Consider the following 10,571-nt stretch of genomic DNA (forward strand, 5'->3'; position numbering starts at 1 on the left):
TTCAAGTTTCCATTTCAAAAGGTTCAAAATCAACACTAAGTCCACACTAAAATCTAAATCAAACTCAAAGCATCAATCAAGGATAAAATGAACCTCATTTGCAAATATTTTAAAGTTCTTTTAAAAATCTCATAAAAACTAAGAGTCCTAAATGGTTGCCAAAAATTGTCCTAAAAGCTTTGTTATTTGTTCCAAACAAATGTCTTGTTGCAAAATCTTGAATGTTTCTTAGGTTTTTCATGCATCAAAACAATCTAGGAATATCATTTTTGGGCTTAAAACATGCAAACTAGAACACAAAATCTTGAATGAAAAGCAAAGTCCAAAGAGTCATTTTCACTTTTGAGTCCAAAAACAATCTTGAATGATCTAAGGTTAAAACAAAGCACTTCAAAGTTCTTAAAACAACACACAAAATCTCAATCTTGAATGCTCAAAGGAAAAAACTTGAATTTTTAATCACTTGTCTTTGAATGCATGTTGCTAAAATCACTCTTGAGTGCCATGGATTAAAATCAAAGTTTTTTTTTTTATGAATGCATGATTAAAACAACAAATCCAATCTTGAATGCCATAGATCAAATAATCATCTTTTGGGGCATAAAAAGAATCCACATTTTTAAAATCTTCTAAGTTATAAAAACTAATAAAGACGCTTTGAGTAAGTTTGTAGTTGGACTCACCCTCTTTAATTACCCATCAATTTAACCATTGGTTGCAATCTTAGCACCATCTATGGGGATGGGTCTACCTAAGAGGGTGTTAAGTGCTCCACAAAGACCAAACTCCACTCACTTGGGTCTTTAGTAATTTTTCTAAGTTAGAAAATTCCTTGAATGTGCATTAATCTCACTCACACTTCATTTGGGCATAAAAATTGGACAAATCTTGACGTGGAGGGCCTCCGGGCGTGCGCTTGGCAATTGAGTTTCACACATCTTTGTTTTGGGCTTAAAACAAACTCACACTCAATCTTGAATGCCTAACAATCAATGAAAATTGCATGGTTTGGACGCATTTTCAATGACACTCGCATTTCTTATGTTGACGATCTCTCGACTTTCATTATGCTAATGATGCTATCAAATTGGAATGAACATTGTATGCCATAATCAAAAGTGTCTTCAATCATAGCTTATAAAATCCAAATCATCAATTGGAATGAACGCATGTCTTTTAAAGCCCAAGATCATGTATGTGGTCTTGTTTTACACTTTTTAGGAGGCCTACTTGGGGATTTCATCACCCCTTGGGACAACCTCAACTCCAACATTCCGACGGAGTATAAAAATCGGGAGGTGAACCCAAAGACACCTCTCTTGGAATCAAAATTTTGTCACTCGGGCTAAGCCTCAAGGAACTTTATACCCTTGAGAAGTGAAAGAGGAGAAGTGGGTTACCGCTCCTCTCAGCTGTGTGACATCTTTTTGGTTTCATCTATGAATTTGGGCCTCACGTACCTTGCGTATATCGAGGACTCCCTAGCTATAACAAATTTCATCCTTGTAGAAAGCTTCCTAGGATGTTGGTGTGTTTGACGTGCTTGCTCCAAAATTTTGTCTGCTTGTTTTTTCAAAGCTTTTGAATGAATGTTTGCCAACTTTGGTCAAAATTCCAAAAAAGAAGAAATCTCCCAGCTGAAGGCATACTTAGCGTAGTCACTACCTCATCAGAAAATCATCCAAGCTCCTCTGCCGCAACCAAATCTATCTAGAACAATCCCAAATCCAAAGTCTCTCCAAATCATCCCCCCCAACCAGCTAGCAACCCAATCCAGAATCACACCCAAGCCTTTAGAGAGTTGTTGTCATTCTGCTAGAATTTTCTATCCAATCAATCCTACCAATCCACCAGCCTCACCAAGGTTATCCCTTTGACAGAGCTTTGTCTAGGGTAATCTAGCTTTGTCACTTGTTATCCCTCATCACCTTGAGCTAAAGGTTGGGATCCACAAGTGGTCAATCTCGTGTCATGCCCATAGGATCATTAGTCTATCCTTAAGTTGACACAATCTCCACCAATCTAGCGCATAGGAAAGCAAAACTCTCACTTTTTGACAGCATGCCCTTGAAGTCTTCCATCCACAAGAAAGCCAAAAATTTCCAACCAATCCTCCTTAGGTCTATCATACAACTTTGACTCTCCCTAGGAAATCCTTCATCAGCCAATCCAAAATTTGCGCTTAATCCAAATCCAACCATGAGCTTCCGTGTTCATCCATATGCAAGACCCCATCCCCATCTGACTCATCATCAAAACATGAAATCCCAAACCTATCATGATGTGTTTGGTCGTATTGTCCTTGCTCCTGCCACCTCCTATTCCAATGATGATGAAAATCTTGTTGACTATGACGGGTATATTGAAAGCCTTAGAAACATTCCACCAACCATCCCCCAAAATCCAAGAGTTATTCCAAACTATCTAGTCATGCAGTCTGATATCCTAGCTTCTCCTCCATCACTGAATCAACCAAGCTTCCAATCTTCCACCCTCATTACACCAGCTATTCCTATCAATCCACCACCTCCACCTCCGACACACGAGTCTCCAAGGAATCTCCTAGAGGAAATACAAGAAAAGCTGCCTCCAACAATCGATAAGCCATGTCATCTAATCCAACCATGTGAAGTAGTCAAGGATGAAGCTTCCCCATCTATAATATCACCCCCATCTCCCATAGCTATCATCCCATACCATCCATCAAATTGCTTAAAATCCTTCCACTTCTTGCAAGCATCAAATTCCCACCACCCATCGAATCACTCCAAATCCCATCCACATCTCCTCCTCCAAGCATTATCCAAATCCCATGTAATGAACCTCATGCATCCACTCCCATCCATTCCTGTCAAGATCTTGTCCAAAAGCAGGTTGAAATATCCTCTGACAGAATAGTAGATCCCGCCATCCCACTTATTCCCCTACATGATCCACTTTTACCATCCCCTCCATATCTAAATCCTACCATCTTACTTACTCCATCTCAAGATCCCTTTCCCTCATCCCACCCAACTCAAGATCCTATCCTCCCATCTCCTCTGCTTCATGATCATACATCTCCCATATTCCATGATGATAGATCCATCGAAAAAGAAATAATTATCATATCCAAAGCTCCAACTCCTTCAGCTAGTAATGGACTCACATCTTGTGTTCCAAATAATGAACATCATATTGAAAAAAGAAATGAAAATGTATTTCTAGATGTTGGTATCCCCGCTATTCTTGCATGGTCCCAAGTCCTTCCATCTCCACCCCAAAGTTCCCATCCATCTTATTCTGCATCTATTTTGGGCCCTCATCCTACTCCTTATCTCTAACCCTCCATTTTGGGTCCATATATCCCTTATCTAAATCCCACACCCTTTCCATCCATTTTGGGTCCTTACATACCTAATATGAATCCTTTATCCCCTCCATCTATTTTGGGACCTACACCTTTGCCATTTCCATCTATTTTGGGCCCATATCCTTCTTTCCCTCCATCCATTCTGGGCAATTATATCCATCCATATCCTATGTTCCAATCTATCCTTCCATCCCTTCAAATCCACCAGCTAGATCATCAAAGGCACTCACCCTTGAATCCCTTCCAACCTTTAAACCCTATCACTCCATCAATTCTCCCTCCATCTCCTCCATGCTCTTGTTCCCATCCCATGGCTAATAGAAGCATATTGGATGCCAAAATACAAAAGCATAAATCCAAAAATCCACAAAAATCCAAGTCTCAACATGTTCCTTCTAAAATACATGTTCAAAACAAGAAACATTTAATCCCAATCAAAGAAAAAGTCAAGAGGCCACAAAAGCCCAAGCTAAAAAAGTCAAAAATCATGTGGATACCCAAGATGCTCATAAAAGAAATGCATCTCAAAGAAAAATCTCAATTGGCATCCATTCATGCTACTCAAAAAGCCTCATACATCCATCCTTCATCCAAATCCCCATATAAGCATCCTTCATCCCCCCAATCCACTTTTAGTCCATATGCTTCTTATCCTAAATTTCCCATCCTCCATCTTCCAACTCTACTTTTAGTCCTTATCTTTCTCTTCCTCCATTTTCTCCTCAACCTCGCTCAAAACCATCTTTCCCACTACTTTATCACCTCTCAAGGTGTGTGCCAATGATGATCTTTCCATTTTCCTTATCCATTTACCCACAAGCCTTATGTCTTCGCATCCATTATCTGTCAAACTCCCACCCACCATTCCACTTGTTCAATCCAATCCTTTTTCATACATCCTAACAACATCTATGAGCCAAAAATAGTTCAAGAAAGCCAAAATCATTCCAGCTAAGTCGAAAGTCAAAAAGTCAAAAAATAAAAATTTTAAAAAAAAATAAAGCGTCCACTGGTGAAAACTTGGCAATTCAAGCGCCTTGGACAAGTACCATGATGAAAACTTGGCAAAAAAGCGTCATGCGTAATACCGCCATCCCCAGCTTAGCCTATCAGCCTCATGCTTTTGGTCATCTCTTGACATCCAACTCCATCTTCCAATCTATCCACCTATCCTTCACCCTCCATCTTCCATCTGACACCATCCACTTATCTCCTGCAGCTTCAGCCAACCATCCTAGCTATCATCCATCTCCCTAGCCCCTTTAGCTTTTTCCATCCTAGCTTCAATCCTATCACATCCATCATAAGACTTCCTTTCGCATGTTATCTTCTAATTTTTGGCATTATATTCCTTGGAGATCTTTTCTTGTCCATCCTCCCTTATCATTGGTATCTAGCTCTAGGCTATCCTCATGCAAACCCAATGTCATCTCTTTATATCCATCATAATCCTAGCTATCTACCATCCTATCCAGCCATCTCATCCTTCTCCTCTAGCTATCCTTGGTCACAAAATCTCTCATCATTATTGGATGCATCCTGCCAAATCCATATCTTTCGCTATCACCTCGTCCTTAGCTTCTGCCTCTTGCACCAACTTGAGCCATCCTGCTATCCTATCATACTGAGCTTTTTCCTGCTTGTAACTATCTTGGTCAGCTTCGACTTGTAAATATCTTGGTCCATCAGCTTGTACATCCTCTTTAGCTTAGTACCATTGTATCTATCTAGCTTTTGTGTCAGTTCCTCCTTGATCAGCATCTTGCACCCATCACACATCTTGGTTAGCTATTCCAATGCATCCTTTAGCTAGATTTCATGTCACCAAAGTGTTATCTTTCTTAGTTTAGCTTGCCAGATACATCACTCATCCAAATCCACCAGCTTAGGTGCTCTTCGATAGGTCCTTGTAGGATATAGCTTTCCTCATGTCTGATCTTGGTCCGTTAGTACCTCGTCCTACCCATCTCGTTGGCAAACGGTTCTATTTTGGATTTTCTCTTTCTTTTGATTTGGACTCTTCCCTGTTGGGTCTTGAAATATCTTTTCCAAGCAATCTCTTTGTTCCCTCCTCAAGGTTTCCATGATCTTCCATATCATGGTATACTGTGAATGGGGCAATCAGAGCGTAAGGTCTTGATCATGTCTTTTTCTTGTTTTCTTTTCTGCTTATGGGTTACCCAGTGTCGTTTCCACATTGCTTCCTTTGGGATTCATGTGTGATACTGGGGCAATCCTTGTGCGTTTGTTTTGAGTCAGTTCGTCAGTCCTCTGGATAGTTTGTGAAAAGGCCTTGATGTTCTTGGTAACCTTGGCAATTAACCAACAGTCCTATAGCAAATCTAGTGCTCAACTACATGGTGGTACTTCTCTTTGAAGTATCCCCCTACTCAAAAAAGCTTCAATGGTTTCCCTTCATCTCCATTATCCCCCATCCATATCCAGCATCCGTCTCTCCTACCCCAGCTTATGCATCAGTATCTCTTTGAATCAATCCTCACCTTTAGCTTTAGGGATCCACAATCCTAGTCTTAGGGATCCGCCAATCCAAATCAATCCACCAAGCCTCATCTTTCGAGATCCACAATCCTAGTCCTAGGGATCTCCGAAACCCATCTTCCGCCAATCTGACTCTTTGAAATCCTATTGCATTAGCTTTTTAATCCCCTCATCCATCTCCCCATCCTAGATTCTTTTTATAGCACTCCGCTCCTTCATCCTTTGCAATCCCTGAGATCTTAAGCTTGCTTCCTCTTGTGCCTCTAATTCTCCCTTTATCATTCTCCCGTAGTGAGAGTTTGAGCTAACTAAACCTCTTCTCTTAAGCCAATCTGAGTCTTCTTGCTCATCTCATATTCTTGTACTTTTCAAGAAGTCGTCGAGCCTCGCTTTCTCTCCTCGCCGCCTTCTTGAGGGGGCATCTTGCAGTCCATTCTCTCCTCTTCTGCTCTAGCCTTGGGCATCTTATTTTCTTATCTTTGATGTCATGCCACTTGCGGCATCACATCAAAGAGGGGCAAAATGTAGACACCTAAAAACCTTTAGAAAATAAAGTATTTTTATTTTCTGAAAAATTCCTGATGACATCATCATTAATTAATTAATTATTTATTTAATTAATTTTTTTTTTTGCCATTAAATCCCTTTATCTTAATTAAAAATATTTAATTAAGGAATCTCTCTCAAAAATGTTTAAATCTTATTTAAACGTTATTTCCTTATTTATTAATTATTTAATTAATAAATTGACCAAAAAACCCAAAATAAATAATAAATTTATTTTTTGCCCAAAACTTGGCCAATTTCCTTAAGACCACTAACCTCTTCCAAAATATTCTAATCCTTCTTTAATTTTGATTAAAGGCTAATCCCATCATTTCCTACCCCTAATCCCAACTCAAAATATTTAATTAAGATTAAATATTAATCCTCATGTTTATTAAAAAAGTTTTAATAAATATCTCCTCAACCCAAACCCTTGAAATAAATAAAACTTTATTTATTTCCTAAAAATCTAATTTATCCTCATCCTAAGAAGTTCTAGACTCTTCTAGAAAGCCTTTATCCTCATCCTAGGAAATTCTAGACTATTCTAGAAAGTCTTTATCCTCATCCAAAGTCTAGACTCTTCTAGAAGATGTCTTTAAACCTAATCCTAATCCCCTCCTAACCTTGTCACATTCCCTAAACATGGGTTAAGACTTACTAACCCAAGCCAAAGTTAACAAATATCTCCTCCTTCACCCACCCTCATTAAATGTCATCCACTTGCCTATCCCTAAGCTAATCCTAAACCATCCTAATCCATCCTCTAATCATTTGCACAATCCTAAGCAAGCTTAAAACCCTCCTAATCAAGCCCAAGTCTAAATTGCTCTCATCTCCCTCAAAATATCTCAACCATAAAACTTTATGAAGCCCACTAGGCCATAAATGACTCTTCCAAGCCCTTTTATTGCTCTTACAAGCCATTATGAGGGTCTTTATGAAGATTTTATCCCTTGAGCCTCCTTTGTTGACTCATCCTTCTCCTTTCGTCCATCCTCTCACCATGTGACATGTGTCACTCTTTGATTGGCTATAAGGAAGCACAATCCATGTGCTCTCCTCTCATGCAATCTGAGCCCTCCATGAGCTTTTTCACATCCTTGCATCTTAGCCCTCAATCCCTCAAGCCTCTTGCCTATAAATTGAATCCTTCCCCTTTGCAAAATAAACACAATCCATGAAGTAAAGTCATAATGCCATTTTGAGAAGCCATATTATATCAAAACCATACACTCACACCCAAATTCCAACTCCATTTGAAGCCCTTTTTGAAGCATAAGCTTGAGCATACATCCTATCTATTTAGACAAAGCTACTCAACAAGAGAGCTTCTTATTGATAGAGTCCATTAATGGCTCATATTCTCAATTGAGAGCTCATCTTTGTCTATCTTAAAGTTTATGAATTTTGTTTAGTTTGTAGAAGCTTTATTTAAATTTAGTTTCTATTAGCATACTAACATTGCTCATATACACCTATCTCTTTCCTCCTTATGGTGAGCATCTCTCTTTGGCTTCTCATGCATGGAATGGATGCTTGATCTACTTGTGTGAGGCTCCTTTTAACACGTCTCTGGTTTGAATTTTTGCTCTTCCTTGACTGTGCCAATCTACCTTGTGCAATCTTGTTGAGGCATATTTCTTCCATGGTCAGCCCCTTTCTCAAAACGTGTTCCTCTTTAATTCGCAAGTCTCCTCTATTTGCTCCTGTGGCTTCCAGATTGGCGTGGAAATCTCCTTTCAATTTTTGGGCATGTTTCATTCTTTTATTAATGCATGGATGACTTTTTGGCCAGCTCCCTATTCACTATTGACTCCTGCTCTCAAACCATTTCTACCTTTAAAAACATTGATTGATCCCTTTTTACGCGTGGGAGGCTTGCGAGCTGAATGGGAATCTTTGCTTCTTGTCTATGCCCAGCTCCTACGTGGGTGTCTGATCTTTCCTGTGTCGCAGCCTATATCACTAATGGCCTGGACTGTGACTTAGTTAGCATCTATTTTCTACTATGCCCTGGAGTGTTCTTTTATATGCAAGCTTTATCTTTAATATGTTGTATTTTCCATCGTGACTTTTTTTACCTCCTATGCTCCTCACATGGATTGCAAACATCCTTCTTCAACGAGGTTGGAGGGTCTGGCTTCTTCTTTTCAAACTCCAACGGCTTCCCTTTCTTCAATGTAGCCATTCCCCAAATTGCCTCAGATGCTAGTCAATTTCATCCAATGTTATGGACTTCATTTAATGGCATGGGTACTTTGAATAAGTGGGGTCTTAAGAATAGTCAAACGTGACCTTAGAACTTTTAAATAAGGCCCCATAGAAATCTTTCTAAGATTCTGTAAGCTCACAATAGACTACTTGGACACTAACTAGAGTAGGAACAATGATAGGTCTGCAATCCTTGTAAGTATCATCTTTTATCCTTTGCAGCATTAATGGTCGTGAGATAGCTTGGACAAACTTCAATCCATTTTCATCGCCCTCCTCAAATGGCTTCTAAGTCAATTTGTACCACCATCCCCAATTGCTCCAAAGTTCAACACGAAGAAAGTGAAGAAGACTGTACACATCCTCCAAGTCATTCTGATCATTTATGAATGTGGATCGGATGATTCTACTCAAGACTTTTAACGTAATGTCTACCTCCCCATCTTATCTCATTGTTACATTCTCCTGTCAGTTTGATGAATTTAGTTGGGCCCCAAAGTGGGTCCAGCTAAAAAAATTTCGTTTCCAAACAATTGAACCTTCAAACTGATCCACTAACTTTCTCAAACTAACTGGAATCCAATTTGAGCAGTAACTGATCTTAAAAAAACTCATTTTTCATTAATTTGCAAACTATCAATTTTGCGCCAGAAGGTCCATTGATTGGCCTTAAAAAATGATCCGAACATTTGACCAAGCTCTGAAAACTGACCCACTAATTCTCTGTTCTGTACACTTTCATCCTGTCAAATCTTGTCTCATGACGAATTCCCAGTCAAAAGATATTCGTTGTTAAAGTTGACCTTTCAGAACTTCCTGCAAGAAAACATGTCAAAAAACACTAAATTTGGTTCAGAATCAGCTTCAGAAACTAGGTAAACTAACACTTGGGAAGATGAAAACTCGAGCATGTGTTCTCTATCACGAGGATAACATGAATCTGCAATTTGGGCTCATGACGAATAATAGGGCACATTTGGAAAGCGGTCGAAGTAGGCTACTTGGATTTTGCAGAATGGAAACAATGACAGAAAAGCATTTTTTGCAAATGGAATTGACCTTGAAAAGTGCGCAAATGGATTCATCAAGACTTGAAAATTGACAAACTTAAAGTATTTTCAGAGTACAACATAGTGGTACAATCCATTCGATCTCACCTATCATAGATCAGGAGTTATAATATCACGAATAGGGGTTCCAACAAATCTGCAAATGCTGACACCAGTAAAAAGATAAAAATTGCATTTGGAATCGTGTTTGAAAATTGATCAAACAGATTCGTCATAAGCTGAGACTTGAAACATAACAAGTTTCTAACATCTAAAATTCAACACAGAAGGAAATTTAGCATTTTGGTCAACTGGGTCAAAGATATAATTCATCAAATAGGGCTTACTAGAATTATGAATTAATGTGCATTAGCATGAAAATAGAAAATGACCAACTTTGAGGGATTCAAAACCTAGTCAAACAAACTCAAAATGACCCAAAATCTGAAACATAGGTTCTTGGGTATGGACACTAGACATTCTCAAAATGGAAAATTAGAAAACTTTTTTTGGTACAAGATATTCAATTGCAAACATGGGCTCCTGTCGTTGTTTGACACTTAGGGTGAAAAAGCAGAATTGACAATCACTCAAAATGAGACTTCACGAAATGACTCGGAATGGCATTTAACTTCATAGAACACTTAGACGCACTGAATGCAGGGTGTTAGAAACATTAAAAACCTCTTAGGCCTCAAACTGACAGTCGGGTACACGTGCACTAAAAGCATTTATAGGACTTGTTTTCATAATGGTACTCAAAATTGAGGAAGGTAATTTTGAGTCCCAACAACTTGCTTTCTATTACAAAGGAAGATTGAAGTTGAGTCCATAAAGGGTGGGTTGGTTAAGGAAGGGGATGTAAATTAGGTTGGATGGTATGGAGAGGAGTAAAGACTTCTTTCCCCATT

Source organism: Cupressus sempervirens, chromosome 3 (assembly GCF_028749045.1).
Source record: "Cupressus sempervirens isolate cs-2001-9-10 chromosome 3, ASM2874904v1, whole genome shotgun sequence".
Taxonomy (NCBI): domain Eukaryota; kingdom Viridiplantae; phylum Streptophyta; class Pinopsida; order Cupressales; family Cupressaceae; genus Cupressus; species Cupressus sempervirens.